The sequence below is a fragment of the Pseudophryne corroboree genome, chromosome 1 (genome assembly GCF_028390025.1).
Source record: "Pseudophryne corroboree isolate aPseCor3 chromosome 1, aPseCor3.hap2, whole genome shotgun sequence".
NCBI classification, from domain to species: Eukaryota; Metazoa; Chordata; class Amphibia; order Anura; family Myobatrachidae; genus Pseudophryne; species Pseudophryne corroboree.
Window position 1 is genome coordinate 290667430 of NC_086444.1, and position 7948 is coordinate 290675377.

The window sequence follows — 7948 nt, forward strand, 5'->3', positions numbered from 1 at the left end:
GAGGGTTTTTTGGAAGGGACATCCTGCGTGACACTGCAGTGCCACTCCTAGATGGGCCCGGTGTTTGTGTCGGCCACTAGGGTCGCTAATCTTACTCACACAGTCAGCTACCTCATTGCGCCTCTTTTTTTCTTTGCGTCATGTGCTGTTTGGGGAGGGTTTTTTGGAAGGGACATCCTGCGTGACACTGCAGTGCCACTCCTAGATGGGCCCGGTGTTTGTGTCGGCCACTAGGGTCGCTAATCTTACTCACACAGTCAGCTACCTCATTGCGCCTCTTTTTTTCTTTGCGTCATGTGCTGTTTGGGGAGGGTTTTTTGGAAGGGACATCCTGCGTGACACTGCAGTGCCACTCCTAGATGTGCCCGGTGTTTGTGTCGGCCACTAGGGTCGCTAATCTTACTCACACAGCTACCTCATTGCGCCTCTTTTTTTCTTTGCGTCATGTGCTGTTTGGGGAGGGTTTTTTGGAAGGGCCATCCTGCGTGACACTGCAGTGCCACTCCTAGATGGGCCCGGTGTTTGTGTCGGCCACTAGGGTCGCTAATCTTACTCACACAGCTACCTCATTGCGCCTCTTTTTTTCTTTGCGTCATGTGCTGTTTGGGGAGGGTTTTTTGGAAGGGACATCCTGCGTGACACTGCAGTGCCACTCCTAGATGGGCCCGGTGTTTGTGTCGGCCACTAGGGTCGCTAATCTTACTCACACAGTCAGCTACCTCATTGCGCCTCTTTTTTTCTTTGCGTCATGTGCTGTTTGGGGAGGGTTTTTTGGAAGGGCCATCCTGCGTGACACTGCAGTGCCACTCCTAGATGGGCCCGGTGTTTGTGTCGGCCACTAGGGTCGCTAATCTTACTCACACAGCTACCTCATTGCGCCTCTTTTTTTCTTTGCGTCATGTGCTGTTTGGGGAGGGTTTTTTGGAAGGGCCATCCTGCGTGACACTGCAGTGCCACTCCTAGATGGGCCCGGTGTTTGTGTCGGCCACTAGGGTCGCTAATCTTACTCACACAGCTACCTCATTGCGCCTCTTTTTTTCTTTGCGTCATGTGCTGTTTGGGGAGGGTTTTTTGGAAGGGACATCCTGCGTGACACTGCAGTGCCACTCCTAGATGGGCCCGGTGTTTGTGTCGGCCACTAGGGTCGCTAATCTTACTCACACAGTCAGCTACCTCATTGCGCCTCTTTTTTTCTTTGCGTCATGTGCTGTTTGGGGAGGGTTTTTTGGAAGGGACATCCTGCGTGACACTGCAGTGCCACTCCTAGATGTGCCCGGTGTTTGTGTCGGCCACTAGGGTCGCTAATCTTACTCACACAGCTACCTCATTGCGCCTCTTTTTTTCTTTGCGTCATGTGCTGTTTGGGGAGGGTTTTTTGGAAGGGCCATCCTGCGTGACACTGCAGTGCCACTCCTAGATGGGCCCGGTGTTTGTGTCGGCCACTAGGGTCGCTAATCTTACTCACACAGCTACCTCATTGCGCCTCTTTTTTTCTTTGCGTCATGTGCTGTTTGGGGAGGGTTTTTTGGAAGGGACATCCTGCGTGACACTGCAGTGCCACTCCTAGATGGGCCCGGTGTTTGTGTCGGCCACTAGGGTCGCTAATCTTACTCACACAGTCAGCTACCTCATTGCGCCTCTTTTTTTCTTTGCGTCATGTGCTGTTTGGGGAGGGTTTTTTGGAAGGGCCATCCTGCGTGACACTGCAGTGCCACTCCTAGATGGGCCCGGTGTTTGTGTCGGCCACTAGGGTCGCTAATCTTACTCACACAGCTACCTCATTGCGCCTCTTTTTTTCTTTGCGTCATGTGCTGTTTGGGGAGGGTTTTTTGGAAGGGACATCCTGCGTGACACTGCAGTGCCACTCCTAGATGGGCCCGGTGTTTGTGTCGGCCACTAGGGTCGCTTATCTTACTCACACAGCGACCTCGGTGCAAATTTTAGGACTAAAAATAATATTGTGAGGTGTGAGGTATTCAGAATAGACTGAAAATGAGTGTAAATTATGGTTTTTGAGGTTAATAATACTTTGGGATCAAAATGACCCCCAAATTCTATGATTTAAGCTGTTTTTTAGTGTTTTTGGAAAAAAACACCCGAATCCAAAACACACCCGAATCCGACAAAAAAAATTCGGTGAGGTTTTGCCAAAACGCGTTCGAACCCAAAACACGGCCGCGGAACCGAACCCAAAACCAAAACACAAAACCCGAAAAATTTCAGGCGCTCATCTCTAGTTTGAACCCCCAGGCTTAAGGCACCTGACAGGATAAAAAATTCCTCAAGACCCCCAAATATGGCGAGTGGCTGAAACCTCAAGTCTGATTTTTTTTTTTTTTTTAAAACAGGTCAAAACCTGATATATTTCCGAAATACATCAGACTTCCACCTTCCCAAGGCTCTAATTTGCCCGCTCGAACAGCCTTCCGCAGCTGCTGTTGTCGCCGCACCTATTCGAAACGAATGGGTACCATATCTCGATACCGGCAAACCCATCGTGCAAATACAACGTTCCATCACCCATCTAAATTGAAATTGAGTCACCGGCATACCATCCAAATGCTGCAACCATGGACCTGGCACATAAGACCTTGTCTTCAAATAAATCCTCGCCAAAGACACAGGACAAATCTCTATGTCATCAACACAATTCAAAACAACCCAACAACCTTTGCCCAATTGGTCCGTTTTGGAACGTTGTACTTTGCACCATAAGCCTCCCTCTTCCAATGACACGTGTTCACGAAGCATAGGTGACCTTGCTGATTTCGAAGCAGCCACCAGTTCACTGACTCTAAAGGCCCCAAAAAAGGCCATGACGAAACACAATGTAAATAAAAGTGTTTCGTAATCAGATGCACAGACATCCTGCAACACGACCGCCATGCGCCGCAATATTGAAATAGTTATTGGTCTACGTGCATCTTGTACAGGGGGCATAACTCGAGCCCAACCTGTAAGAATCTTTGCTAGAAAGAAAGATTTAGTAAAATCATGCCGGCCATAAAGTCTCAAGAAATAAGAAAGAGCAGACAGTAAACGTGTTACGAACCCTCTTGGTCTGCCTGCTCTAAAACATTCCCACACATAATCCAATAACATTGCGTAATCGGTCTTACCTTGATCTTGATGCAGGCGCACATATCTTTCCCACTCTCCCATGGCATTTTTGTACCCTCGAAGAGTGGAGGGAGCCAGGGCTCGAAAAGCTAAGCCCTCCAATCCGGGCGTATAACCTGCCAGGCATAAGACGGGCAAGGGTCACCAGATACCATCGCATCCGGAGCTAGCACCCTAAACCTGTGACACTAGAACGCGATAGCGCATCTGCCACTCCGTTTCCAATGCCCGGAACATGCTTAGCGCAAGTTACTAATGAGACCCCTTTCCACCCAAATTTTTTTGCCATGGGGCAGAGAACAACCTACCTAAAACATGCTACTGGAAATGATGAATGCTAACTTAGCCGGAATTTACCTGGAATCTTTTTAAGAACAACCCCAACTGTGAAAAAATTAAATAAGGCAATGGAGGGCAACTAAAAAGACCTACCATCCTACCCAATGCAACTTCTTTATAAAAAATTTTTTTTTTTTTTTTTTATAAACCGTAAACTGCAAGCCACACGTAAATTGTAAACCTGTTAACTTAACTGGAGCAAGTGCCCTACTTGGACACTGCCGCAGCTGGGATTCGTTGATCCTGCTTTTGCCCACTACCTCTTCCACTAACTGTTTGCTGGCAGTTTTTTATGGGATGTGTTCCTTCACAGCGGATACAAGCATGACGAAAACGACACTTGAACCCTAGGGTACATTGACTATTATTGAAGGCATAGCACTTGCCTGTCCTATTCTTACCCAACAACCATTTATTGCTGGAATTACCTTGTTTGTCCACCAGACCCTCTAAACCACTCTTAAGAGGCTGGGTAACATCTACAAAGATCTCCACATCTTTTTTACCAAAATCCACAATCTCCTTCCCATTTTGTTTTCTCCGAAACTCCTCATCATAGGACCTCCAAGCTGTCCCGCGCCCGGATCTGGCCAATTCGTGTAGCAAATACATATATTTAATTATGTACATGTGCTCCTGAGGCCTGGATTCCAAATAACAGGCTGCAAAGATAAGCATGCCCTTCTGCCAGTTAGAGTAAGACTTATAAGCCTCCTCACCTATACCTGATTTCTTTTTCGCCTCTTCTAATGCTTTCCTCCCTTTGCTGGTTAAAGCAAATATATTAACGAATTTTCCTTGTCTAATACGCTCCCTAATTCTAGGTCGAACTCCTCTCAATACTGCAGTATTAGCGCATTGCAAAGAATCCTCAGGACCCTCCTCCGAGGACATGCTGGAGCTACTATGTCTACGCTTCCTTTTATTTTTTCCATTGCAACCCCTGCATCTGCTATCACATGAACCCGGGGACCCAGAGGAAGAAGTAGATGAGTCCCTGTGCCCTCTGCGCCTATGCTTACGCTTTTTTGACGCTTTTTTACCACATACTTTATCTGTGACTGCGCCCCTGTTACCTGACCCCACCGCTGAATCATTCTGGCGCGCTGCCGGGTGCACCATCGACTCACCATAACGACCACCCTCGTCCAGGGCAGACTCTACCACCGCAGCTGATTCCCCAGAATCGTCCTGCACCTCAGGGGCTGCAAGGGACTCCTCTGTAGAAAAGCAAGGAGAAACATCTACCAAAAATTCATTAACATTCCTATTGCCCCTATTACCTCCACCCGATCTGGCCTGTAAAACAGCCGCCCCTGATTCATCAACGCCATCCCTCTGCAAATCGGCAGAATTCTGCCCCCACAAAAAATTCCTTTCAGCGTTATTGGCAGTCAGCACCGGGACCAGCGCTGATATGACCGAGGTGCATATAGACGCTACCTCAGACGAATTGAATCCAGCTCCATTACCTCCAAAGCATACCGCATCAGCATCAGATCTCCCCGGTACTGTGCCCCTCATACCACGTAGCTCCCTAGTTCCTCTTTTACTCCTAATATTACACGTGGCGGGCCTTACAAGCTGTCTTCCAGCATTACTAATACCCAATGTGCTCGCGCCCTGTCCCGTTACAATCGTGTCAGTGCTGTTGTTTATATTACTAACCGAACCCATTGTAATACCACTGTTGGGTGCCCCCTCTCCTTGCACCGACTCTTGTAATCTTGTACATCTCCCAATGTGCTCACCTCTAGTAAGAATCGAACTTCTTCGACCACCTCTGGCAGCCACGGACCACCGCGGGCCCACGGGGCGACCGCGGCGTACCTCCGGCACATGAACTCCTGAGGTAACACCTCGGGATGTTAAAATTCTCCTTAACACCCCGCTCGGCGACTCCGCCATAGCCCCCACACTTCGCGACATGTTATTCACTGAAACCGGTTCCTTTGAGAAGTTTCTAGAATTGTCACTCACAACAGCAGCTCGTGTCACCAACGCGTTACTGACCCGGCCTCTGCGTGACGCACCTTCGCCCGCCAAAATTCTCTCAGGCTGTCGAGCCCGACCCCTGGTGGCGGCATTACGAACATTATTCCCAGCCTGACTTCTTGTCTGTAATGACCGCTGCTGTCCACTACCTGACACTAAGCCAGCAGCATCCCTTACCCCACTGTCGATAAAACGAACAGGGGGCCGCACAGCACGACTGGGCCTCGGCATGTTAAAAGATAGGAAAGATAAATAAGAGAAAGTTCAAGAATAAAAGGAGGATGAAAAGCTTAAAGATTAGTAAAGATGGAAAGGAAATGAGAAGAAAAACACCACAAAATCACAAATAATACACAGTTAGTACAAAACAAATGCAGAGCACTTCACTGTTCAATTTTCACTGAGGAAAAAGGAGGGAGAACCTAATCAGTCCTCTCCTTATAAGGCCTAAGCCCCTCCCATCAACAGACTCCTCAGTCACCTCATAGGCCCATCGTTACCATGGATACTACCACTTCTCCAGCTGCTTCATTCAGCCTGCTATTCAGAATTTTATGTCACTACAGCCATATAAAAAGTCCTCCGTTCTCTCTGTCATTAACACAGAAAACCTGTTTTCAAAAGTGCAGTAAGAAAATGTTTTAAGAAATACGTTTTTAGCAGAGGATGTTTACCTACTACACATACTGCATGATGCATGTGATTACTGAATATACAGTATTGTAGATTTTAGTTTGAAGTAGTTGTATGAGGGAGGTGAAAATAAAACAGTTCTGTAAAGTCCCTTTTACACTGAACGTGTAAAACCCGGGATTTGGTTCAATGTAGAAGGAGACTACTGTGGACTAAATTCCGGGTCCCAGACCTTGCTCCTGACCATGGTTGTGGAGCTGAGACCTGGGAATTTGGCGGGTTGATAGATTCGGCAATATTTTGGATCACAGTGTAAAATGGGCTTCAGTGAAGCAATTTTGGTTATTAGGCTAGGTCTGTGTTTTATTAGCAAATTGATTCACAAACTTTTATGAGCTCTATTAAATCTAGTAAACCATATTTTAAGGGTATATCTAATGTAAATTTGATCAATGTAAATGACTATTTTCATGAAAAATTACATCTTAAAAACTATTTAATTTTTAATTTCAACCTCTGCAACGAACATTGGGCCTAATTCAGACCTGGTCCCATGCAGGCTAGTTTTTGCACTGCAGCAATCAGGTAGTCGCAGCCCACAGGGGAGGGGGTAATCGTTGTGCAGGGCTGCAAACGCTTGTGCAGAGAGCTGCACAAACAAAAAGTTTGTGCAGTCTCTGCACAGTTCCGGACTTACTCACCCGCTGCGATGAACCTTGCTGGAGCTGACGTCAGGATTGCTCCCTGGAAACGACAGAGCACGCCTGCGTTTTCCTCGGCACTCCCAGAAAACTGTGAGTTGACACCCCCGGACGGCCTCTTTCTGTCTATCTTCTTGTGTTCGGTGCTGCGAACGCTTTCTTTGTTGTTTTCGTCGCCGCCCAGCGATGCGCCCCCACGCATGCGCTGTTCAGACCGAATCGCACGATTGCAAAAAAACTGCAGCGTGCGATCAGATCTGAATGACCCCCGTTGATCTGTAATATGTCCGTGTCCTTGGAGTGGAGCAAATTATGGAAAGCTATAGAATTTAGCAGGTATTTGGCTTGAGTTAAGGCCGATACACACTGGGCGATTTTGAGCTGGAAGCAGCTCACTTTTGGTGTGTTGAGCTGCTTTCAGCTCAAAGCCGCCCAGTGTGTATGGACAATCGATGAGCGGTGAGTGCTGATGCGCGCTCCTGCTTCATCGCTGGCAGCCGGCGTTCATCTACTTGTATTACCAGTAGAACGGCGGGGTGAGCGGCTTTCCATAGCGTCCTGCTTCGGAAAGCCGCTCACCCCCGCTGACATCGCTGGGCAGCGGGGAAAAGCGCTAAGTGTGTATGCACTGAGCGCTTTTCAGCCCAGCGATGTCAGTGATCATCGCTGTGCATACACGCTGGCCAAAAACGCCCAGTGTGTATGCACCATTAGTAATTTATACTGGCCATGCATTCATACTAGGATATTGTAGGACAGTGTTTCCTAACTGTGCATGTTTTTCAGGTTTCCTCACAAATCACAAGTGTTACAATGTCAGTCAGTAAAGAACACACCTGTGTTGAAGCATAGAATAAGGAAAACATGCACTGTTAAGATGGCCATACACTAGACCAGTGGTTCCCAAACTCCCCAACAGGTCACGTTTTCCAGGTCTCCTCAGAGAATTAGAAGTGAAATAATTATCTCCACCTGTGGATCGTTTAAAATGTGTCAATGAGTAATGAATACACCTGTGCACCTGCTAGGTGACCTTGAAGACATTAACTGTTGGGGGTCCTTGAAGACCAAGTTTGGGAAGGGAACCACAGCACTTGACAAACTTTCATTCAATCAGTTTGTTGGCTGGCATGAAAATCTGGTAATGTGTGAGAGAAAAT